Source organism: Lactuca saligna, chromosome 4, assembly GCF_052625555.1.
Source record: "Lactuca saligna cultivar CGN05327 chromosome 4, ASM5262555v1, whole genome shotgun sequence".
Taxonomy (NCBI): domain Eukaryota; kingdom Viridiplantae; phylum Streptophyta; class Magnoliopsida; order Asterales; family Asteraceae; genus Lactuca; species Lactuca saligna.
The window spans coordinates 17,469,096-17,496,876 of record NC_136420.1 but is presented as its reverse complement, the minus strand read 5'-3'; positions in this window follow the sequence as shown (position 1 = coordinate 17,496,876).

Genomic DNA, 27,781 nt, shown 5'->3' with positions numbered 1-27,781 from the left:
GCGACTACACGGGTTACAGTTGGCTGGAAGGTCAAGTTAGAGGCTCAAGTAGTTGGGAGCCGAGCATTTCAGCTAACAGCCGAGGAGGCACGCGCTGCACCCGATGTGGTGATGGGTATTATTTATTCTCTCTAACTTTTATTATATGTCGCTTGTGATATTGATGTGTTATGCTTTATGTTTCATTTAGGATCATTCCACATGAATGGTATCCCAGTTCAAGTGATGTTTGATTCGGGTGTTACCCGATCATTTGTTTCTCTTGCGCTTAGCAAGAGGTTTCCTGAGTCTTCGGGCATGCTAGATTGCCCTCTGTAGGTTGAGATTGCGGACGACCGATTAGTGCGGGCATCAGAGGTTTTCAGAGATTGTGTTCCGAGGTTGTACGAGGAGCGCTACTTAGTAGATTTGGTTCCCATACCATTGCGGGGGAACAAGGTTATTATAGGCATGGATTGGTTGAACCCTAATGGGGCAGTGATCGACTACGCGCATCAGTTTGTTCGGGTTAGTACCCCAAGTGGGGGAGAGCTGGTGATTCTGGGCGAGAGACCACAACATGGACTAGCTTTATGTTCGGCAGCGAGAGCCAGACGCTATCTCCAGCAGGGGTGCGCAGGGTATGTTGTATATGTCTTGGATACCTGAGAGGTGGGTAGGGCAACGGTGAGTAATGTACCAGTGGTAAGAGAGTACGCGGATGTATTTCCAGAGGAGCTGCTTGGGATACATCCGGAGAGGCAGGTAGCGTTCAGGATCGACTTGGTCGCTAGTGCGGCTTCGATTGCCAAGGCACCGTATCGGTTGGCTCCTGCTGAGATGCAGGAGATGTCTACACAGCTGCAGGAGCTGTTAGACAAGGGATTCATCAGACCGAGTAGTTCACCTTGGGGACCTCTGATTCTATTTGTGAAGAAGAAGGACGGGTCACATCGGATGTGTATAGATTACCTAGAGCTGAATAAAGTGACGGTGAAGAACCATTACCCACTCCCGAGGATTGATGATCTCTTTGACCAGCTTTAGGGAGCATCTTGGTTTTCCAAGATTGACTTGCGTTCAGGATACCATCAGATGAGGTTCAGAGAGAAGAATGTGTAGAAGACTGCTTTTCGGACGCGATATGGTCATTATGAGTTCGTTGTGATGCTTTTTGGGCTCACCAATGCTCCTGCCGCATTCATGGATCTCATGAACCGCGTGTGTAGACTGATGTTGGATCGGTCTGTGATAGTTTTCATTGATGACATCTTGGTCTATTCCAAGACTCGGGAGCAGCATGAGGAGCACTTACGGGAGGTATTGGATACTCTTAGGAGGGAGAGCTTGTATGCCAATTTATCCAAGTGTGAGTTCTGGTTGCGCGAGGTGCAGTTTATTGGGAACCTTGTCAACGAGGACGAGATTTCAGTCGATCTGGCCAAAGTGGAGGCCGTGATGAGGTGGGAGGTCCCGAAGTCTCCATTTGAGATTCGGAGCTTCCTGGGATTGGCAGGTTACTATCAGAGATTCATTCAGGACTTCTCCAAGATAGTCATGCCTTTGACCCAGTTGACAAGGAAAGTCATGGTCTTTCTTTGGGGGATCCGAGCAGCAGGCTACATTCGAGACTTTGAGACAGAGATTGTGCGAGGCGCCAATCTTAGCCCTCCTAGAGGGCATGGAGAATTTTTTTGTGTATTGCGATGCGTCCATCTCGGGTTTGGGCGTGGTATTGATGCAGAGGGGGGTTGTTATCACCTACGCTTCGAGGCAGCTGAAGCCTCATGAGGCAAACTATCCGACGCATGATTTGGAGTTGGGGGCAGTTGTTTTCTGTAACGCCTGTGTTTCTGGGCTTGTCATTAATAGCAATGTAATAGTCTAGCTTAACCTTTGTAACCCATTTTGAGATAATAAGAATGTATTATTTGAGTATTATATGTTTTATGCTTAATTGCTTAATTGTGTGGCTTAAATGAAACAAGAATAAATATATGAGTTAAAATGAAATGTGAGATAAGCCTGATATCGATACATGAAGATGTAGTGTTTGTGACGAGGTTTTCGAATATATATAGAATACCGAAATCCGAGTTATAAAGAAGAAGTTATGACCTGTCGAAGTTTCGCGACAAAACTGGTACGACACAGCGCGACGTAAATAGTAAATTTACGATAGAGCGATATTTAGCCTTAGTGATCTAAACGAAACTTGTAGAATACGTTAAACCGAGAGCGTTCATAAAAAGAATGTCCAAATATGACTTCATATGAGGAAGTTATGATTTTTCTAAGTTTCAGCTTAACAGTGTGCAACCCGAAGTTCGGATTTGAGATCGAGTGATTTCTAGCTGAAACAATCTACACGAGAATCGAAGATCTCATCGACAGTAGTGCAACGGAAGAAAGACAAAAGAAAACGGACGTCAGATGAAGATGTTATGAGTTTCTAACGGAGTTTTCCTGTCCCGGCCTACTAAAAATAATATAATAAAAATAAAGTTAAAATTAGCCGACGCAGTCTAAATGAAGGTTGTAGAGCATAGTCTCACCTACGCGTGGATATAAATAACGTCAAAAACGGAGTTAATATGAGGAATATATGAATTTCTAAAGTTTTTAAATAATTAAAATATATAAATAAAATTATTTATTCGGATAATATTCGAATCCGTGACTCACCCATCTGATCTGAAGGGTACGCCCCGCGTAACCTTTGAGTACGCCGAGCGTACTTCGGCCCTGTGTGGTCCGAGAGAGAGCCGTGTAGCACCACCCGAAGCTCGCCACATAGCAGTCTTATCCAAACTACTCCCAGCGTAAGGCTTGGTATGCCCAACATACGCATGAAAGAGGCATTACGCCTAGCGTAATCGAAGGGATCAGGCCCTATAAATAGAACTCAAGGGTTGTCGATTTTTGTTGCTCATTTTCTTTCCTCTCACTTCTTATTCTCTCATTTTACGTGCCAAATATACCCCGAAGCCCCAGTATCATCCCGAGACCCAAAGCAAGTCCCGATGCCCTGAGGATCCCGAGAAGTAAAATTTCCGAGCCGAAGCTCTGCCCGCAAGAAGCCTAGTTTTTGTGAAGATCTCCCGGTTTCATCGAAGAATTGCTACTCTTAGAGCCGTAGTCCGGTCCGATCATCTTCTGATTAAGTGAGTGTATATTCCCTATCTTCTAACACATAGATATAAAGTATCTACTTTAGAATACGTGTTACATGTGTATAAATATACGTGTGTGTGTCTATATACATACATATATATATATATATATATATATATATATATATATATATGTTATCTCTTTAATTGGAATGAGTATTGAATGAGTATCTTATCAGTTTTTAAGTTGCATGTGAATGCATATGTATGTTGTTATCTACAAAAATGTTGGGTAGAACTTGGTTAGATAGTTGTTGTGTGATAAACTGATGAAAGGCCTTGATGTGATTGTGATGTAGTTGTCCAGCAGAATATGGATGACGACCATGGACTCTTCCTTTGGCTGAGTTTTCCTATAATAACAGCTATCATTCGAGTATTGACCATCCTCCATTTGAGATGTTGTATCAGAGGAAGTGCAGGACCCCGATATGCTGGGTTGAGGTTGGCCAGAGGGTCATAGGGAGTACCAAAGTGGTACTCAAGGCTATGAAGAGGATCCAACAGGTGCGGAGCAGGCTTTAGACTGCTTAGAGTTGGCAGAAAAGTTATGCCAAAAAGCGTCGTTCGGACCTAGAATTCCAGGTCGGGGATATGGTGCTCCTGAAGGTGTCACCTTGGAAAGGTGTCATCCGATTTAGGAAGCGTTGCAAGTTGGGCCCCAGATACATTGGACCTTTCAGAGTTGCAGCCTTGGTGGGGAAGGTGGCGTATAGGCTGGACCTACCGCAAGGGTTGAACTGGTGAAGGTGCAATGGCAACATTGCAAGGGCTCAGAATGGACTAGGGAGCCAGAGGACGAGATGGGGGAGCACTACCCCGAGTTGTTTTCGGATTCACCAGCAGACTTTGAGGACGAAGTCTAAAATAAATGGGGGAGATTTGTAGCACCTGGTTCCTAGTACATATTTAAATTCAAGTATTTTGGTATTCTACTCTGGGAGTCGGCGAGTTGGAGGCCCAACTCGTCGAGTAAACTCGACATTATGCGGGGGTTTTACTGATATACTCGATGAGTTGGGAGACCGACTCGACGAGTAGGAGCTGTTTGGAAAAAACCCTAATGTTTAGGGTTTGCAACCTATTTAAACACTTTATCTCGTCCCAAACCAGCCTCCATCACCCTCCCAACTTAGAGAAGCCCTATATTGAAACCCTAAGCCTTATTGAGTGTTCGTGAGCCTTTTGGTGCCTTTGTGTCTGTGTGTTTGAAGTTGGAGAAGAAGAAGGGAGCTTGGAAGTTCAAGTAGAAGCAATAAGATCAAGAAGTTTTACTCCATTCTCAGCTCATTCAAGGTAAGAGGCTGGAACCTTGACCATCTATCTCTTAGATTTTGATTTGGGGATATTTCTACCCTTTTCATGGGCATAATGGAGCCATAACTGGATTTTGTATGTGTGTTGGGTGTTGCACTTCAGATCTGGAACTATTAGGGGTCCATTTGGCATAAAGGTGCCAACATTGTTGCCATGTGCACCCTATGCATCTTGTAGACTTCTTTTATGGCTTTTTTGAACCAAAACCCCCGTGGGACCCCGTTCCCGTGGGACCCCGATACCGTACGGGACTAATTTTTAAAAAAATTCCGGAGCGGGAGCAGGGGCGGGGGCAAGATTAAACCGCGTCTATTTTCGGGATCGGGGTCGGGAGTGTGTATTTCCGTCCCGTACTCCCGCGGGGGGCCCGTTTGCATATATAACAAAATATATATATTTAATATATAAATATATATAGACATATAATCTGATTTTCTGGGTTGTTTCTCTCATTTCCTTTGGGCGCCGACATAGAGAGAATGAGAAATTCATATTCAGTGTGCATAGGCTCACACTCACAGCTTTAGTTCTTCATGCTTCCGGCTTGCCACTTCATTTCTTCGTCTTCATCAAACCCTATTAGCAATCTTCGATTGTCGTCCCTCTCTCTATAATTGAACGACCCACTAAATTATGTAATTGTCGACCATCGTGCTTCTCTTGTCTCGCTGTCACCCTCTGCCGCTTGCTTCAATCCGTTTGTCGTCGTCCTCCTGCCGACGACCTAATTTCAAATCCACGACGTTGATCCATGTCTTGCTTCACTGGTAAAATCTTTCACTAGTCCACTCTTTGTATCTTTGGATCTAATAATGATTTGGGTTTTATTTCTCATCTTTTGTCATCTCTTGAGTTTTGTGAATTTCTATATGAAATTTTAAGTCACATAATCTTTGTTAATAGATTCGTATTTTATTTTGTTAAATGAAAAATGGTTCTTGCAATTTTATGTCTTTTATGAATATGTAAGTGAGTTTCAAAGCTTTTTATGTGAACTTTTTTTCACTCTAGGTTTTCGTGAACACTAATGCCAAGAAAAATAATGAACTTTGGAGGAACTTGGCTTTTAACAATTTATTTTGTGTGATAATTTTTACTCCTTAATCAAATGTAGATGAGTACATTGAACTTTTAATCATGTTAAAAAAGCATGTTCAATTCTTGATATTTTTATATGTATGATATTTGAATCAAATGGGTTTTTGTTATACTAATGATGCTACACATGATTACATGGAGAAAATGGTGTTGGTTTGGAGTAAAATGGTGCAAAAACATGGTGAAAAAAGTGAAGATGGTGTTGGCTTGGTCATGGATAGTTACGTTCCAAAGTTAATTTGTTTCTTAATTAGAGACATGAGTTTAAAACATATAATTTTGGATTAGTTATTTTATTACTTTACCAATTTTTTATCGATTCTATTAACTTGATTTATGTCTTCATGTCTTTAGCTGTCACCTGGATGTTTTGAATAGTGCTGTATTTTATATTTGTAATTGTGATTTTATAGCTTTTGTAACATAGGATTTATTGTTTTTGTTATGTTGGATTTGTAATTAGATGTTAAGGTGTTATAGTTATAGAAAATAATTTTTTTAAGCCAAAAAAACCATTTTTAAGCCCATGAAACGGGAGAACGGGGGCAGGATCGGGGGTTAGGATAGCGGAGGATTTGGGGGCGGGGGCGAGACCGGGGGAAAAAACTGAATTCGTGGGCGGGGGCGAGGGAGGGTATTTCCGGTCCCGTAGTCCCGTTGACATCCCTAGACTTTACGTATAAAAGGGGCCCTAGGAGGCCAGATCTATGATTTTGATGCATTAAGACCCACTTAAATTGACTAAATAGTTTTGGACAAGGAGGGACGCTGCGAGTCGTTCTTGGGAATCGACGAGTTGGGTCGTATTTCCCCATCAAATCCTTTCTGTTGAAGGACCAAATACTAGAAAGAAGAACCCTCAGTTGTCTAGGCTCATTAGGGCCTAGAAATCATGGAACTCGGCGAGTGGATGAAAAACTCTGTGAGTTCAAGGCAATGTTCCAACCCTATGAAGATGGACTCAACGAGTTCATGAAGAACTCGGCGAGTCATAGACAAGACACATTCATTTGGATGAAGATGGACTCGATGAGTTCAAGGACGAACTCGGCGAGTCGGTTGAAAATGGCCTGATGAGTGGTTAAAGGCGAACTCATCGAGCTCTTGCTAGAATCGACGAGTAGAGATGGGATTATGGCATTTTATGGGCATGAGGACTCGCAAGTTGGTGGAACAACTTGGCGAGTCGAGTTAACCAGATGTTGAGTTTGACTAAAATTTGACTTTGACTAAGGTTTTGACTTTGACTTTGACTTGGATTTGAGTGACTCTTGTAAGGGTTATGAGTATGAACTGATAACTTAGAAAAGTTGTCATGTAGGGATTGAGGAGTCGGGGAGAGTCAAATTTCACACTGAGGATAGTGTAGAAACTACACGACGTTGAGGTGAGTTACCCTTCAGTAGAAGTGGGTCTAAGGTACCAAGGCCGACCCACTAGTAGTTGATTACTGTTAGGATGGTTGTCTTTGTGATAATTGTCTGGTTTGCTATTACTTGGTGTGTTCTATGTGCCAGTATGATATGTTCTATGTGATAGTGGTAGTAGGAGGGGAATAGTCCCCCGACTCGATCATTAGGACCAAAGGGTAGGTCGGACACCCTAGATATGTCCGACATCATCTTTAGGATGTGTTATTATGTGATAGTAGTAGGGGTGAAATAGTCCCCGAGACCGGGTGAGATAGACTAGAGGGTAGGCATGGACCCCAGAATGGCTTGACACGCGTAGGTCAGCACCCCAAAATGGCTTGACATGGGTAGGTCAACACCCTATAATGGCTTGACATGGGCAGGTCGGGCACTCCAGAATTGCCAGACAGTGTGTATGATTATATGGTATGTGGTATGATGGGGAAAATCACTAAACTTCGTGCTTACAGTTTTCAGTTTTGGTTTCAGGTACCTCTTCAGCTAAGGTGAAGGAGCCGACAGGGTAGCAGCACATCGCACACACATGGTTTCCGCTTTGAGAACCCTGGGATTGTACTCTGATATTTTACTATTTGATGTTTTGAAATGATGTTTTCGTAAACTATTTTTATAAGTAATATAATTAAAGAAAAAAAATTTGGGTCTCGATTTTGGGATGTTACATATGTTGTGTGTGAGACACTATGTGTGGTTTATCTAAGTCTCCACCTAGAAATTAGAGTTTACATCATGATGGTCTAGACATTTTATCTTGAGAATCTTCATATGCCATTTTGCATACTGAGAGGCATGTTTAGGGGATGTTTGGGTGAGCCAGTTTTAGATTTCGATGTAGGATGCATCAACCATCATCAGAACAAGCTTAAAGTGAGAAAAGATCAGCAATTGATTTGATCTTTGGTGGTGTCAGCAAGAATTCAAGGAATGCACTAGGTGGGCATGTCAGGTTTGAATGCAGTACATGTAGGGGTTCTTCCTGGTTTCGAGGTAATAAGGAATTGGATTGATGGTGGGTGTAGGATCGGTAGTTGTCAAGTTCATACCTTCGTATAGTGGTCAGTTGCATGTTTGCATAGGAATTACTATAAGTGCAAGTAGGTCGTGGAATCCGTTGGGTACCCGTTTTAATATTTGAGATGTTGTACTTCATCATCCGGTAAGTCGTCAAGGACTTGTAGTGAGTCAATGCGATGTACTTGGTATTATTGAGCTCATTGAGATTTTAGGAAGTATTCAACCAGTTTTGGAATGTGTGTGATCGCTAATATTGGCTAGTAATGCAATGACATTTATTGTAAGCTTAGGTTGTTGACAATTTGAATTGTAAGGTTATGAGATGGATTGTAAATCCGTTAATTTTTGTGGATTGGAAGAACACAGTCGAGTCAAAGTAAGGGAGAATCGTTTGGACTAAGGGTGACACAAGAATGGATATTCAGGTTACCTTACGCATCAGTAGTGATGCCTTATGGGTATGTGATTGGGAACAAGTGAAGGGTTGTGTTAGAGCATCTCTGCTTGTTCTTATTTGATTAAGGCTTTGGGACTCGAAGCATAACCTGAGCACATGATTGGGGTATAGTCGAATTTGGCTCCGAACCATGATTTATTTTATTTAGAATGGAAAATAGTGGTAGAAGTGTCGTAAGACTGAGGGGTGGATGCAACATTCACTAGGATGGCAAGTGGTGGTAGGAGTACTTCAAGGTGGCCATAACATCAATTAGGTTGGCAGGTAGAGTAGTAGTGTTGTAAGACTACGGGGTGGCCCTTAACATTCACTTGATCAATGAGGAGCTGTGAGAGTGTTGCGTATCGACAATTTGGCTTGTAGTTACCTTTAGGTAGAATTAGAACCGTACGTGACGGGTTGTGAGACTGTAGGAAGGCCGCAAAAGTTATGGAATTAAGGAAGGTTGTGGGACTAATGAGGTCGGATGTGATATAAGACTACAGTTGGACATGTATCATTCATTAATAGCAAAGCAGATTATGTTGCATCGGTGTAATGGTTGGTAATGTTATCCTTGGTTGGATCAGGAGGGTTGTTGGTGCCATTATAGCAAGCAAGCTAGGACAACTCTTTCTATATAGGCCCTCATTTAGAAGTCATGTGGTTCGATTGTGTGAGGCTATCAACCTCAGGAACCGATTGGAAATTCAGTATGTCGGTTAATGGGTAGGTAAGTATGAGGAGGTCTCGGTTGGATCAGAAATGTAATCATTGGACAACAAGATGAGCCAGATATGGTACTAATGATTAAGACTCATTTTAGGAGTCGCCTTGTTATTGAGTGAAATGATTTTGGCAGCGGTCAATGGTCAACAATTATGTTTCTAAGTGGAAACAACAACATAATCCAGGGTTAGAAGGGTTTATGCTTAGTTTGGATTGTGAAGTGAAGTCGAATTGGTAGTGATTAAGAATGTTATGTCTGTCGGGGAGTCAGACAAGGTTTTGGAATTTTGTATTTTGGGTAGAGTAGTGATGGTTTTCTTCAGTGGCTAATGCTAGTTGGGTGAGGATGCGTTCGTTTTTAGGGTGTGAGAGCCCTTCTAAGGCTTGGTTTAGTTATATTTTTGGAAGGTTTTTGTATGTATGAGTCGACTTCCTAGTCCGTATCAGGGTTGTGGGAGTATCGTCTATGTTGTCTTGCGGATCTTGAAGGTACTAAGGAGTGTTTTGAGGATGAAATCTAATTTAAATGGAGGAGAGTTGTAACACATGTTTTCGTGGATGAATCAAACTAGGGTTTCAAGGAGTCAAAAGGCTGGATTTTGGAAGAAAAGGATCCTCACGACATGAGATGGATTAAGATGAAAATTTTTGTTCGGGACTGGTCTCACGACCTGATACATAGAGGCTCATGACGTGAGAATTGTTGCAGCCAAAGACCTTGATCTTTTAGAGTTTCCTTCATATTTAAGCACCTATAAACCCATTTTAGGGTTTATCATCAACCTGAAAACCCTCTTTCACCTCAAAAAATCCAAGCCTTTGTCCATTGCTTGATTCTTAGCCATTTTGGAGCAATTCTTGGTTTGGAGAAGAAGAGAAGAAGAAGAAGAAGGTGATATTTTGAAGAGGCTTGCAAGGAATCATTATCATCATCACCTTACATTGTTATGAACCATTATAAGTGTCAAAGCTTTCTCCTTTATTGTTATTTGTGGCCAGATGTAAGTTTTTTCCCACTTTCTGTGACAACCGTCAAATTCTGGTCAAGTCAAAGTCAAATAAAGTTAACAAGTCAAACTGGTCAACTCAGCTAACCCTTGTATACTAGGGTTTACGTTAAGTAATTTCTGTACAACTCGATATTCTAATGAGAAATCATCAATTAGAAAGTTCGTATATCTAGATTTCCTTAACCTAAAACTGTGGTAAGTAATGACCCAAACCGATAAAACAATGTTGCATACTCGTCGGGAGTGTGTAAGATCCTTAAACATGGCTTAACGGGGCTTACGGACCTTGCGATGCGAAGCCGAACACTAAAAAAGGTCACAAAAGAAGCCTCTCCCAATATCTTTCACTATATCTATCTCTATTAAAAATCTCTCCCAAATATCTCTCAAAAGTTCCTGTGACTTTTTGTAAGCATTCACGTCATCCCGACCCTTAACCGGGTCAAAAAGCACTTAAAACGGGGTAAAAACAGGCAAAATAGCCTTAAAGAACCGAAACTAGGAAGAACCGAAGCCTGCTATAGGGGCCGAAGCCGTTCGAACCGAACTGCTGAAGAACCGAGACCCCAAGGACCGAACAGAACTACCTGCAAACTGAAACTACCAAGACCCGAACCTTGCACGTACCGAACCCGAAGGTCCTCTCAGACCCAAACCTCGAACGGACCTTCCCTTTTTCCCCCTTTCGCTCCATTTCGCTTCCTGACTCACCCTTGCCTTCGGTTCTAGTCTTCTAATGACCGAACCTGACCACTCCCCCCCCCCCCCCCCAATGCGGCCTCGCAGAAAGGCCATTTGTTCCCGGTTTTCGACTAGTTTTGCATTTTAGGCCCGTTTTTAATTATTTTAACGCGAAATTTTCACCCAAAACTTTATTTTAACATATAAGGCCCCATATTTATTAATTATTCACTTTTTTGGGGATAAATCTTATCCAAGAAGAGTGGGTGAAGTACAAGAGGTGGACTGTTGGCTTTTCTTTAGTTTATGACACAAGTAACCACCCATACCCACTTTATGACCAACCCACACCCCTCCCCACCATCCCTAGTCACTTCATAGTCCTTTCCCACTAATTTCCCAGCCATACTCACGTTCTAAGAGTTGGAAAACTCACCCTCTCTCCTCATTCTCACTCATTTCTCTCATTTCCAGCCAAAGAGCAAACACTTTTCTCTCAACTTCTCTATTTCAATTCCGAGATCTCCAAGGATTTTTTCAAGCTTTTCTTATTAATTTGGTAAGTATCATTATCTTTCATATGATTATTACACTTCCTTTTAACTCAAATAATATGTCCCTTACATCATATTTGTGTTAGATCTTCGAATCTTCTAGCAACATTCTAAGTATTCTTGAGTTGGATACTTCCTTTCTTCAACATCCATCCACTGAAATCACACAAGGTGAGTTCATACCCCTATATTTTCATGTTTTCTTAAGTTTTAAGGGGGTAATACAAGTTAAAACACCAAGAACATAACTAAACTTATCCAACAGCTTTCATCAGAAAAGTTTAACTCCATTCACGGACTGTTTTGGTCAACTTAAACATTTTAGTTTTCAAAAACGTATTAGATGAAAATATTTCAGATTTATACCTTTAAAATGAAAACTTTCACATGTTCATACTATTTTCCTACAATTTATGGTGATTTTTACAAAACTGCCTATCACTGTAGCTACAAATCCGGACCAGTCTGTGAATATGGACATTTTCACACAAGTTAGAGACATATAAAAATCATTATAAAATTTATGAAAAAACTAGACACATTTTATAAACTCCCAGAGTTTACGGATTTAGTTTTCGACTTTGTATGATTTTTCTGTGATTTTTCCAAAACAGGGCAGAATTGTTAAAAACAAGTTGACAGCTTACAACTTTCATTACGCTTTGTAACATGTTGAGGAAAGTGTTAATCTTTGATGGTTTCATATTTTCTCTATGTTTTCTGTTGTAGTATAGTTATATAAAAGAAAATACTCACTGATTTGTAAGAGTCCATTTTCATTACAATTAATACAAGATAAGGCATGATAAACATAGTTATGTTTCTGATATACATTCGACTCACATAAAATGAGGTTCATTTGCATTACAAACGTATTAGATAGACTATAATAGGTATAATTTATGTTTCATATACATTACAAATAGTCATGACAAACTATAACAGGTATAGTTTATGTTTCAATCACATTTCAAACTCATTACCAAAGGTTTTCAATTCATATAAATGGTGTACGAATACAAAGTATGGGTTTATACAAAAGTGGGTTTTCAGTTCATATAAATGGGGTACAAATACAAAGTACCGGGTTTATACAAAAAAAAGGGTTTTCAGTTCAGTCCATGTAAATTTGTTAATGAATAAATTTGTGAGACATTCGCTTCGCATTACCTCTAGAGTAACAAAGTCAAAAGTCCTATAATTATAACCAAAGTTTCATATAGGGAGAACGTGATAGTTGTGTATAGATCTATATTGGTCTGACAAACCCGCACCTGAGCTGCATGCAACAGCTAGACTGACAGGTCTGTGGTGACAAGTGTCATTTAACTGGCGACGCCTGAAGAACGTCGTATTACGAGGCCGACAGGTCATAGTATGGTTATAATAACTCACATGGGGTATTAACAAAACATAAGATTTACGGGTTCTTACTTTTAAATTTAACGAGTTCAGGTTGATTTAAATTTGTATAAAATTTCTTTAAGTATGGGAAAATACTTGTACATTTTGGTCTTGAATTTTAAGACTACAATACATTATTGGATTTTTCTTGAACAAACATCACTTTTACAAAGAAAAGGATTTTAGTATCAAGTTAAAAGCTTATGAACTCACTAACTTAATTGTTGACACTTTTCTTTCAAAAATACTTGTATTCTCAGGAAATCAACGAAATCAAGTAACCACAAGCTTTTGAGGATGGAACGCTATGACTTTGAACAACTAGTTTATTATCAAGTTGTAATCAATCATTGAAATATGTAACACTTGCAACCATGTAATATCTTTTTAAATTATATTTATGATAGGTTGTATTGCTTTGATCACTATTATACATGTTGTTATGATACTATACATGAAGTCCTCCACCCCTAGACGTTTCCGCCATCTTTGGTTTGGGGGTGTGACACTTTCCTCCATTGTTGAGCAAGTTTGAATGAATGGAAACCATAAAGTTGGCAACTTTATGGGTTATAAGGGCCTTAAGTGGGCTATGGAGTTCAAATCTAGTCAATGGTTGGGTTTTGGAACCTTTCATGAAAGTTGGATGTTCTTTTCTTCAATTTTTGACCCAAATGAGATCTATATATGTTAATGGACACATATGTCTTAAAACCATCGACTTTCAGGTGTATTATCGAGTTATAAGACCTTCTGGAAAGTTAGAGTTCAAAGATTAATGGATTAAGGACTTAAAATGTTGAGTTTTTGGCTTCAGACTGTGCTCACGACACGAGACAAAGGGTCTCACGATATGAGGATTGGATGTTCCAATTTCTGATGAGTTTCATGCGGCTCACTACGTGAAAAAGGGTTGCTCACATTGTGAGGTCATCTCATGCGACTTTCCTTAACTGAGTTGACTAGATTGAGTCGTAATGAGTTGGAATCAGAATGAGTGAGCTCTCAAGACGTGACCAAGGATTGGTCACGACGTGAAGATGGATAGTTGGCATTATGGACTGTTGACTTTGAATCTGACCGTTCAATTTTGGCTTGGGTTGACTTTTAGTCGATTTTATTTTTAGAAGGTAGACTTAGGTTTTACCTTGTGTGGATTGATAGGAGGTGTTAATCTCCCATCTTTTAGTGGACGAGCAGTTAGTTATGGCCGACACAGTTTTGAGCTGAGTGTTAGTCGGCATTGTGATTCAGGTGAGTCTCCTCACTATACTCAAGGGTCGAAGGCATCAATGTTGGCCCATTGGATTATGTTAAACAGGAAGACCAGGAGGTGGCCCTTGATATTTGTATGAAAACCTAGAGGTGGATCCAGGAAAACTGTATGTAAGACCAGGGATCGAACCCTGGCAGATATATGTAGTATGTTCGTTGTCTTTGTGATACTTGTATGGAAGACCAAGAGGTGGTTCTTGTCTCTTGTCTGTAAGACCCATGATTTTAGCCATTAGCCTAGCAAGGAAAGCCCATGATACAGCTCATGGTGTAATGGCAAGAGTATGGTTGACACATAGTAATCTCTATTGTATGTATGGTATGTGGTATTTTGGGGAACTCACTAAGCTTTGTACTTATGGTTTAATATTAATGGTTTTAGATACTTTAGGTTCGAAATGGAAGGGTCCGACGTGACTGCACAACATCCCTCAGAGTTTTTTGCATTGACAATTAATGATATTACTTTGATGTTTAAGTAATTTATTCACTTTGATTGGTTAGGAACAACTAGTTTGTATGATTTATTGTTTTAAAAAAAATTAATATGAATTTTTGGGACATTACAAATGACTTCCTTTGAATTCATGTCATCCCTATGGTATGCCCGTGCAACCATAAAAAGAGATGTAGTTTTTGTTAACAGGTTCACGAGTTACACATGAACATTGGATTGGCATAAATTCAAGATGTGTGGTGAAGATTATGTTAATGGCTGATGAACTTCCTTGTATGCCAAGCAGGGAAGTTGCACCATAATTTTTCAGCAAGTTTTTCAACATATGCCGATGTGAAATTCTTAAAATGGTTTATTCTAAGTGGCAATACTCTTTTATGGTGCAGTATGATAATTCTATGGCTTTAGAATTATGATTTTTGGTTAAAACAATATTTCCTTTTATGTGGTTACATTTTTTTATTCATTTATCCAAGGTGGAGGTTGTTGAGTTTTGGCTAAATAATAAATATTGTTTTCCATCCCACATTGCTAGATGGATGAAAGCTTGGGAGGTCTGCAAGCTTATAAAACAAGACCATTGCTTTGGTTTCAAAGCACCCCAACCAAAATACACTTGAAGTGTTTGGTTCTTTTATTTTTCTCTTATATTAGAGTTTCTTATCTTGTCTTAGAGTATAGAAAGTATTTGTTAACATTTTGATAAAGTGTGAGTGTTTTTGAAGAGGTTTGAGAGATTAGTCTATGTGATTGTAACAATTTATCATATAGTGGATCGTTCTCTCTAGAGTGTCGTGGGTTATTCTCTGGTTTTGGATTTTCCACGTATATTCTTGTGTCCAATTATTTTTCTATATCATTGTTATTGGGAGGTTGTTGGGAACCTTGAGGCTGTTTTTCCTAACAATGTGTTGTCGTTCGAGAATGCGGAGGCCCATCAAAACTTTGATTTTTGATGATCTAGGTCATCCACGTACAATCCGACTTACGTGAAAAAACAATGATTTACCAAATTGCCCTTAAATTTACCAACAGATTATCGAAGGAATTTCAAATTTGTTGATTTCCGTCGGTAAACGTTGGAAGTTGTAATGGATTAACGACCGATTTTATTCTGTTGCCAAACCGTTGCAAAAAAACATCACTAATATCCAAATAATTCGTCTTCGGTATCCTGTTGCTTAAATCTGTTGCTAATACTCATCTTTCTAGTATAATATCTAGTTGCAAGTACAAGTTGCAAGTAAATTTCATTACATTTGTTCAAGAGATAGCCTTAATCTTTAAATTGCAGCGCATTTTCATAATAAACCATAAATCATAACGAAAATTGTTAATCGCACTTAATCTTCATGAAGAATCATATTAGGTGACCCGTTCTTAATGGGGAACTGTTAATAAGTCTCTGGGAAAATCAGAGCACCTTCCTCGAGTTGAAGTTCAAGGAGTGCATGGTGAAATTTCTTCAAAAACTCATCAACATTGATTACCGACGTATCAGGGAGCTCGGTGTATCCCAAGGTGTTTGACACATACACTAGGGCATCCCAATTGTTAGTGAAGAACGCTATCTTGAGATAATCGGGATCGAATGTCTCTTCCTTTACGCTGACTTTTCTTACAATGATTTTCAGTGGGTAGTTGTTTGTTACTCCCTTGATCTGCGATCTGAGAATGTTGTGGGTTAATAGCCTCATCTTTGTGTTCGTGTATATGGTGATGGTGTTTTGATATTTGATTTTGAGTTTTTTTAGGAGACAAAGAAGAGGAAAAAAAGCATGGCTGTTACGATTTCACTTAGGTAAATCAGTGTCAATCTTATTTGGATCATTTTTCGTTAGGATTGGGTAAAATCGTAATATCACATCATAAGATTGTAGAATTGATTGTAAGATCGTAGGCTCGTTATATATATATATATATATATATATATATATATATATATATATATATATATATATATATATATAATTCAAATATTTTTTAGATTAACTACGTAGAATACCCATTTTGAATTACTTATTGTTAAATAATATATTATAAAATTATTTTTTTTTTAATGCATTTATTGTTAAGTGAATGGTTAAATGACGGATGAATATGTATCTTTTATTTTTCAAAATACTTTTTGTAGGATCTTACGATCCAATTTAAACTTACGATCACGATATTGCAAAGTGGAAAATTATCATATATATAAGATCTCAGATCTTAATAACTTTGGAAAAAACGATTAAGAAGGAGAAAATAATTTTTTTATATAGATGAGAGGATTGTGAGGGATATAGAAGAGGTCCTCCTAAATATACGAACTATTCGTGTGAGACTATTTTTGACTAGCAAAATAGACATCACCCGGTCAAATTCTATACCACATTTCCTCCGTCTATCTTCTCAATTATATATTTTTCATATATAAATAAACATATCAATATTTTCTATCCACACCCGTTAACTTTATTATTACATAATTACCCTTTTATTTTTTAAAGACAAATAGAGAAATCTAAAAGAAAATACAAATATTGTACTCTAATTTGCAGAAAAAAAAAATATTAAATTAAAACTTGTTTACGAAAAAACATGAATTACTGGAGAAAATAACGATTTGACAATTTTTTTCCGGTTTTATTACTTACCTGGTCCCATTAAAGTTTCATTATTTTACCTTAATTTACGAATACGTCTTAAACTAAAATTTAGTGATGATTTGATCATTTTCTCAATGTAAAATAGATTTTACCGTTTTCATTGTTGACATGCACGTTCAGTCATTAAATAAGTTGATAAAATGGATATGACGGGTTATATAATGATATGTTATTAAATTTGATATCCATCTCATTGGATCATTTGTAACTATATATCCATGTCGACAATAAAACCAATAAAATGTTTTTTTCCAAGAAAAAAAGGGCGAAAAACGAGCAGATGTCTAATGAGATGGATATACTGTTGTAACGGCGTAAATTTTCAAACCACATTTTCCAGTTTTAGAAAAACACATTTATCTCAATAATAAAATCACAAAGATGTCATAATGTCACATCATCAAATTTCACATCCAAAATCTATATATATATATATATATATATATATATATATATATATATATATATATATATATATATATATGAAAACTCTAGGATCCTCTCAATCATAACTCAATCTCTAACGTGTGTATAATCAAGCCGGCGCCTTCTCGTGATCCTGAGAAGTAGCTGAAACACATAACACATAACACGGTAAGCATGAAGTTTAGTGAGTTCCCCAAAATACCACATACAACTCATTAGCCACTCGAGGCTATAACTCTGTAAGACCATCCGGTCAATGTGTCTCAGTGGGACCCTCTAATCCCACAACTCTGATAGGCCATCCGGTCCTAACTTTGTGGACCATCCGATCCTAACTCTGTAACTCATAAATATACATGGCATAAATAACACAATGCAGGATATCAGAGTACTAAAATAAACACATAAGACCCTCCGCTCACACAAAACTCATATTACTACTCTAGGTATGTATAGTGAGAAGACTCACCTCATAAGCTAGCAAGTAAAAGTCTCATACTCGGGAATCTAGAACTAGCCTCTGCCTAACACATAGGATAATCATCTCTGATTAATACTCTACTCATACTCAAATACACCAAAGGTTGTTCTCTCTTTCTCTCTAGATCTTGGAATGGGTAAAAGACCATTTTACCCCTACATGGTCTCCATTACTCTTGTTGACCAAACCCTAAAGTGGACAGAAATCAAACTTGAGTCTTGAATTGACTCGCCGAGCGCAGTCATGCGACTCGTCGAGTCCACGCATTCCTCATAAGTCTCGTGAAGGTCTAGCTCGTCGAGTTAACCCCTAACTCACCGAGCTATCACATGGTCCAACTCATCGGGACAAACCCTAACCGACTCGTCGAGTCAGTTCATGGACTCGACTAGTCCCTTCGATCTGATTTCTCATTCAGACGATTTAAGGCAAATATATCACTCTAAACACTAGATCTACCATCCTAAAGATCGATTGTCATGTAAAGCTTCGATCTTTACGCTTATGCATGGTGGTTTTGCTCCAATCCACCAATACATGTTCTCTCAAGGTATTAAAACCATACTCTTCACATTGGTGAAAAAAATTGGGACCTTTGGGCTCTAGAGACCTCACAAGGTCCAGATCTAAGGTTTAAACCACTTGATAACTTAGTATGCTCGAAGTCCCAAAGAAAATGTAATGAAAACCCTAATTTCTCAAACTCATGAGATCTAACCAAATAAAGGGGAAAGATTCAAGTTTTTTACCTTCCTCTTGTTCCTTGCTGAACCCCAACAACTCCTTCTTGTTCCTTGCTGAAGAAACTCAATTTCCTCCTCAAAGATGTACTAAAATCCTTCAAGGTTAGCTTGGAGACTCTCTTAGCTCACTACACTCGTTTAGGGTTTCACACAGTAAGGTTAAACAGCTGGTGAGCTGCAAATGAGGCTATAAGTGTCCTTATATAGGCCCCAAACCCGTGGATTTAGGATTTCACTTCACAGCGTCTACTCGGCGAGTCGACTCTCTGAGTCGTCGAGTAAATTGTTAATCCCACGTGGCACAACGCGACTCTACTCGACGAGTTGTAGCACCTACTCGTCGAGTTGCTCAATGGTCCTAAAAAATAAATAAGTAGATAATATACCTGGGAGTCCGGATGTTACAATTCTCCCCCACTAGAATCAGGCTTCGCCCTCGAAGTCATGCTCCAGAAATAGCTTTGGGTATTGCTCTCACATCTCAGATTCTGGCTCCCAATTCAACTCGGACCCTCTCCGATGTTGCCATTGGACCTGAACCAGGGGCACCTCTTTGTTCCTCAGAACCTTCACATTTCGATCCAATATTGCAATCGGCCTCTCAATATAATTTAGGCTCGCATCCACCTGAATGTCCTCGAATGGCACCACTATCGTTTCATCGGCTACACACTTCTTTAGCTGAGACATGTGGAAGGTGTTATGGATCTGACTCAAATCTGCAGGTAGCTCCAACTGGTATGCTACCTTACCCACTCTGGCGGTCACTCTGAAAGGACCGTTGTATCGGGGCCCCATCTTGCCCCGTTTCTCGAATTGGATCACCCTTTTCCATGGGGATACCATCAGGAGGACAAAGTCTCCAACCTGGAACTCTAGCTCAGAACGTCGCCGATCTGCGTAACTCTTTTGGCGACTCCAGGCTGTTAGTAACCTCTGTTTGACCTGTTGAATTTGCTCAGTCGTCTTCAACACTATCCCATTTCCACCCATCACTCTATGCCCTACTTCTCCCCAACAAATGGTTGTCCGACACCTCCTACCGTACAGAAGCTCAAAGGGAGGCATACCAATACTTGAATGATAGCTGTTGTTGTAAGAAAACTCAGCCAGGGGTAAGTAAGTGTCCCAAATTTCTCCGAAGTCCATAACACATGCACACAACATGTCCTTGATCTTTTGAATTATCCGCTCGCTCTGTCCGTCCGTCTGCGGGTGGTACGTAGTACTGAAATGCAAGCGCGTGCCCAACTCCAATTGAAATTTCTTCCAAAACCTGGAAGTAAAACGCACGTCTCGATCTGACACTATCGAGTTCGGCACTCCATGCCGTGATACCACCTCTCTCATATAGATCTCGGCTAGTCTCTCTGCAGAAGAGCTCTCACTAATAGATGCATCAACATCACACCCACCCTTGATATAGATGCATCGCAGTATACCACTAAGTCCTCCACTCCCTCGGGAAGGGCTAACACCGGGGCCTCGCACAATCTCTGGCGAAGAGTCTCGAATGAGGCTTGCTTCTTGGGACCCCAAATAAAAGTGACACCCTTCCGGGTCAACCTAGTGAGGGAAACTCCTGATCTCGATGGGGGATCTCGGCACCTCCCATCTCATAACTGCCTCAATCTTGGCCTGGTCGACCGATATCCCATTCTAATTAATGAGGTATCCCAGGAACTGGACCTCTTGTACCCAAAAATCACACTTGGAGAATTTGGCATAAAGCCTCTCCGATCTCAATACTCCAAGAATCTCTCCCAGATATGTTGCTCTCTGGATCTCGAATACACCAAGATATCATCGATGAACATGATAACTGATCGATCCAACATAGACTTGTACACTCGATTTATGAGGTCCATGAACACTGTCAGCAGATTTGTGAGCCCGAAAGGCATCACCACGAACTCGTAGTGCTCATAATGAGTGCTAAAATCCGTCTTGTGGATATACTCCTCGCGGACTCTCATCTGATGATATCCAGACTGCAAATCGATCTTGGAAACCAAGACGCACCATGAAACTGATCGAACAGATTATAGATCCTTGGAAGTGGATAACGGTTCTTAACCATCAACTTATTCAACTCCCGGTAATGATTACACATCTGGTGTGAACCATCCTTTTTCTTGACAAAAAGGATTAGTGCTCCCCAAGACGAGCTACTCGGTCTGATAAAACCCTTCCCCAACAGCTCCTGAAGCTGTAAGGATCGCTCCTGCATCTCTGATGGTGCAAGGCGATAAGGTGCCTTGGCAATAGACACTGCTCCTGGAACCAAATTAATCCGGAACTCCACTTGCATCTCGAGAGGCACACCCGATAACTCCTTGGGAAAACATCCGGAAACTCACTCACTATCGGAACCTCATCGATAGAACTCGGTCTCTTAGTAGCACCCTGCGTATCCATCACATACGCTACAAAACCCCTGTAACCCTGCTGTCGGTGTTGTAAAACTCGCCGAGTTGGCCGATTACTCATCCGAGTACTCGCTACTCAGCCTCTTACCAAGGCGAGTTACAGAATCCCGAGTACTTCCTGATCGACCACTTACTGAACCGAGCAGTGTTGTAAAACTCGGACAAGTCGATGATTAATATGTATAATATACTTAATGATTTATTATTCAACACACACACATGTTATTATTTATACGTATATATCTTAAAGATTTAATAATTATTCACGAAATGATACCATTATGTGTTTTTTTAGTTTTTATATGGTCACATGTATCTAATTTTGTTATATATTTCAGTCAATCTATGATTTTTACTTATGATTTTGATATATATAGTATCCCTAAAATTATTTCTACATGAATTACCAAATCCGAGTACTCCCCGAGTATTCCTGAGTACTTGCTACTCGGTAGTCGTCCGAACAGGTACCGAGTAACGAGTTCTACAACCTTGCCTGTTGTAGACTCTGTCTCGCTCTGGTAGTCGAACAGAATGCTGAGCCAGATTGGGTACCCTTGCCATACACAGTAAGCACTCTCCCACTAGTGTCTCGTATGGTCACCAATTGATGCTCCCAGTCGATCATAGCTCCGAAACAGCTTAACCTATCCATGCCCACAATGACACAGACATCACCCATCACGATCGGTACCAGATCTATAGGACACTCAACACCAAAAATCTCGAGCACACACCCCCGGATCACATCAGTAGCAAACACCACATGCTCATCGGCTATAAAAACTCTCAGAGGTCGATTCAATGCCTCACGTTGGATACTGATGTGACTACTAAATGCTAATGACACGAAGGATCGACTTGCACCCGAGTCGAATAACACCAAAGCGTGTACAGAACTCACAACAAAAGTACCTATACACTACAAAATATAAACACAAAATAATTCAAAATAGAATAAGAAAAAGAACACATACCGGCCACGAAATCTGGTGCTGCTCGGACCTCTTCCGCTGTCAACTGAAAGGCTCTCCCATGAACCTTCGGTGCCTTGGCCTTCACTGGCCAACTCTCGGTAGCTTGTATAGCAGTAGGTGCAGATCCCTGTGCTGATACGTGAAGTAGCTGGGGGCACTTGGCCTTCCGATGGCTGGTCCGGTTGCAGTGAAAGTAGACTGCAAACCCCTTGGGGCAATCCCTCGCCATGTGCCTCTCCTTGCCACACTTGTAGCAAGACCCCACTCGACATGTCCCATCATGACTCTTACCGCACTTCGCACAAGTGCGGCCCTTCTGGCCTCCTAATCTCGAATCTACGAGCTTAGCCCGCTTTGCTACCGGCTGAGACTGTGTTGGCCGTCGGTCTCTCCCGTGAGACTCCGCGTCCTCCCTGGCCTAAGTCTCCAACTCAATCTCCCTCTTTCGGGCATTTTTCTGAAGCTTAACAAATGACCGATGAGATGAGTTCGCCGCAAACTTACGAATGTCCCTCCTCAGAATACTAAAATACTGTCTCGTACGTGCCTGCTTAGTAGACACGTGTTGAGGGAAAAACAGCACCCTCTCATGAAACATCCTTGTAATCACCATCACTGATTACGTCTTCGGCTTGAGAGACAGGAACTCTTGGGCTAATCGTTCCCTCTCCACCGGGGGAACATACTCATCTTGTAACATCGATGAAAATCTCTCCCATGTCACTGTAGTATGCTCTGCAGGACTAAAACTTGTTGTCACAAACTTCCACCAGTTCTTCGCTCCCAAGCGAAGCTGGTTCAGCGCGAACTATACCCTCAAGTGCTCTGGACATGAACAAGTGTAGAAACACCCCTTGATATAAGAGATCCATCTCATCGCAACAATCGGATCCTGGGCCCCATCAAACTCTGGTGACTTTGTGTTGCTGAACTCCCGGTACAACAACGAGTCACCTCCGTATGACCTGGCAGCAGCGACAGCTACGGTGGCTGCAGTAGCAGCTGCCTCGATAACAACAGCATATCGCTCATCAAACGTCTCGATCAGAGTGGTCTTGATAAAAACAAACATCTCCGAGATGGCCTATCGTATGGCTGCGACAAGCTCGTCATGAATCATCTTGCGAATCTCATCATCGCTAACTCCACTGCTCTCTGGGTTGTGGCGTGTACTCACCATGATGTCTCTGAAACACAACACAAAATAATCAGAGACTCGCTCGAGTATACTCACACTCGATCACTCGCCCTTACTTGTTCCTTAGCACCCTAAGGATTCTTACTTGGACAACTTACGGATCCAGTGCTTTTAGTAGTACATGCCATTACTACCTTCCAAACCACATTTGTATTCACCCCAAGTCCTCCTCCTAGGATCCGAATTCACAAGTACTTCATATCTCCCAAAGCATAGACTACTCTCTCAGAAGACTTCTCACAAGCTCATATAGGTGTCTCTCCCAGATTTCCTCTTAACTCAAGAACCCTCTCTAGGTGATCTCTGCTAATACTCATACTAAAAGACAATCACAGATACCAGCAACTCCTAGGCTAAGGCCTCACAAATCAGGCCTCTCTAGTCCTAAAATATGAAATACCTAGCCTACTCTCTAGCATGCATAATATCTCATAACACAAAAGTAAGGGTATTTTGGGAAATCACCGTTCGGGCTTTGGCTAATGGTACACACTGCTCCAATAATTAACTAAACATTACTAAAAGAATAAAAAGTTAATAAGAATACAACGATATTCATTTAGGTAAAATTCTAACAAAGTAAAAGCTATGGAAGCAAGGATTTAGTCACCATACCAACAAAGTTCCTTAACAACTTACCTATAGTAGATTGGTAGTAATCTCTAGAAAGTTACATTTTTTCCCAAATAACAGTAATTGGGTAGTGTCATTCGTATTGTTAGTTGACTATTTGCAACGAAAAACTCTGAAAATGATTTATTAGCGTAAATAACTATATCAACATTTGACCACATAAACTCATAAAGTATCCTTTGATAATAATTATGTATCTTACCTGTATCCAATCAAATCAGTATACGTTTAAAAAAATCTCACAATTACCAAAAAATAGAAGTATGACCTTAATATATACAAATGCATGAAAATAAATTCAAAGTCTTGATTATTCAAAGACAAAATTTCAAAAACGGTCATGTGGTTTCCAAAAATATTAAGTTTAGTCCCTAAGTTCAAAAAACCACACGGATCGTCCATGTGGTTTCAGAAGTTTTAATGTTTAGTCCTTCCACCTAACTCCATCAGCTTTCTGCCATTAAGTGAGGGACGTTTTCGTCATTTCAATACCAGGGACCATTTATGAGGTTTTCTCTATTAAAAAAAATACATATAATTATTTAATAAAAGGGCTCCACCCTCCTCTCTCTCTCTCTCTCATACACACGATCATCTTCTTCGTAAAAAAACGCAGATACATTTCACACCAACAAACACACTTTGAACAAAATTGGAATCTCGATAAATGTTGTACAAGGACGCCATAGAATTAGATCGAGATGCTTAATCTCCAATTGGGTATCAGGTAAAAAAACATAATCTGATTACCATTCTTTCAAATCCTTATTCAATTTGTTTCATATTTCATCATCTTTATCAAAAACATTGAAGGGTTCACAAGGATTTATCAGGTTAAGACTATCTTCCTTCTTTAACACCACAATAGTATCAAATCGTTCAGAGGATTCCATTTTCCATTTACAGTCTGTACTGAAAAACCCCATGACACTAGAATCATCCATTCCCTTTTCTATTCATAGGAAATGGTTTAATGTTTGATACTAGCAAAATCAAATTTAGTTGATTCCAAGGGAGGGTAGCATTACAAATTTATGATAGAGAGGCAGCTCCTCCGGTGGTGGTGGTGATGGTCTGGTGAGAGCAGGTCTCTCCAATAATCTTCGAATAAGGAATAAAAGAAACTGTTAGGGAGAGAATTCAACAACTCTTTTAAGCAGAATTGATGTTGTTCGCCATCACCCCTTCCAACCTTGGCTCACCGAAAAAACGAAGCAGAAGAATGGGGACTGCCGCCTTCGATCTAACCCCCTCTCCACCTTTCCCATCAAAGCTTAACCCCCAAACACCCTATTTTGATCAGTGACTGCAGCTGCCCCCTCCCTTCGAGTTTCACTGCCGGAGTAGCCCATGTCAAAGAAGAAATCAACGACAACTGTCACTTCCATTCTTCTTCACTCTTCAATCCGATCAAGCATCGGTGGTACACCCCCTTGATCAGAAACCGTTGCCACTTGGGCCCTTCCATTTTCTTGTCGCCACAAATTGGTGTCTCTCCTTCCCTTTGTGATTGGCTCAACCATCGCCGGAGGTCCCGTCAATTTCTTCCGTTCGTGTCTTTTCCATTCCCGTCAAATGGGAGGGGGTTGTTGCCCTCTTGACTGTCGGAAAACCCCACCTCTGATGGAGATTTTCTCGATTAAAGTTGAAGAAGAAAAAGGAAGGCACCAACAACAAATATTGGTGGTTGTTTAGCTAGCATGTCATCGAGAAAGAAGAAAGAAACATGGTTGGAACATAGGTAGCAGCCTTCGTTTTCTGGTTGAGAGAGAGATAGATAGATAGATAGAGAGAGATGGTGGGGCCCTTTAATTATATGTATATATATATATATATATATATTAAATAGAGAAAACCTCATAAATGCTCCCTGGGTATTGAAATGACGAAAATATCCCCCAGTTAACAGTAGAAAGCTGACGGAGTTAGGCGGAATGACTAAACATTAAAAGTTTTGAAACCATAGGGACGATCCGTGAGGTTTTTTGAACTTAGGAACTAAACTTGATATTTTCTAAAACCATAGGGACCATTTTTGAAGTTTTGCCTTATTCAAATAACTTAAAAAAATAAACCAACAAAGAATAAGAATTAGTTGCTACTTTACCAAACCTTTTGGACGTGTTTATATATATATATATATATAGGGAAAAGTGAATATACCCTTAAGGGTATATAAGCTTACGTACCCAAACACATCATAATACGTCGTTTTGTTTGATATATTCATTATAATATTAATAAACTTCAACCCTAACTTGATTTGCTTTCAAGATATTCGAAATTTCACTATTATCATTCTCTTACATCACATATTTTTGTCGAACACCTACTAGGCTATGTATATTGTAGTTGAAAATGAAAATTATATAAGAGGAAGATACATGTGTAAATTATAAAAATATTGGAAGTAAATCAAGTTAGAAGTTAAATTATAAGAATATTGGACAATTAGAATGTATTATATGATAAAAAACGACGTAGTATGGTGAGTTTGGGTACCTAAGCTTATATACCCTTAAGGGTATATTCACTTTTCCCATATATATATATATATATATATATATATATATATATATATATATATATATATATATATATATATATATATATATATATATATATATATATATATATATAGGTTGAGATCGGTGGAGAATGCATAGTTTCCGGGGAACCTGAGAACTAAAGGTAGAGTGTTAGATCAAAATTAAATCATTTAAGGCATGATCGTCATCTTACCGATCTCATTTAATGTTTATTTATTTTTTTTTGTTATTGGAAATATTAATAAAAAGCTCTAAAAATTAACATCATAAATCAAAATTTTGGATTTTTTAAAAATAATTTTCTATTTAAAAAAAAATGGAGATTTTTTATTTTTTAATTGAATTTTTTTTTAAAAAAAACTGCAATTTTTTTTAAAAAAAAACTGCATTTTTATAATAAAAAAACTACATTTTTTTTTTCTAATAAACTGCAATTTTTTCAAAAAAAGCTGCATGTTTTTCTAAAAAAACTGCATTTTTTTTTAAAACTGAATTTTTTTTTCAAAAAGGCTACAATTTTTTGTATAAAACTGTATTTCTTAAAAAAGTAAATTTTTAAAAATCAATAGATTAAAAGAAACTAGAATACTAAAAAAAAAAAACTCTTTAATTTTTTTAACAAAAAAAATCAACGTTTTGGTGCATATATATATATATATATATATATATATATATATATATATATATATATATTTCAAGTACATATATGCATCTTTCTTATACTATAATATTCATAAGTAATCATATAAAAAATTCATTTTTACTTAATTAAAAAATAATAAATACAATAATACAAGTATTTTATTCGATAAAAAATAAAATATAAAAAAACAAAAAATACCACAAAATTTCAAAACTTTTTTTATATCTTCGTGTTCCATATTTTCTTTAATGTATCATTTTTCATCTCTTCAATATTTTCCACAAATTATTCCAAATCTATAAGAAAAATAAAAAAAAATTGTTTAATGCAAGAAAAACTCACAAAAATACATGTGTGCATATAGACGTAATTCATATATGATTTACTTTTGATTTATATGTGAATCACATGTAATTCATTTAAAATTTACTTGTGAGTTACATGTGGTTTACATGCGAATTAGATGTGAATCACATGTAATTCATATGTGG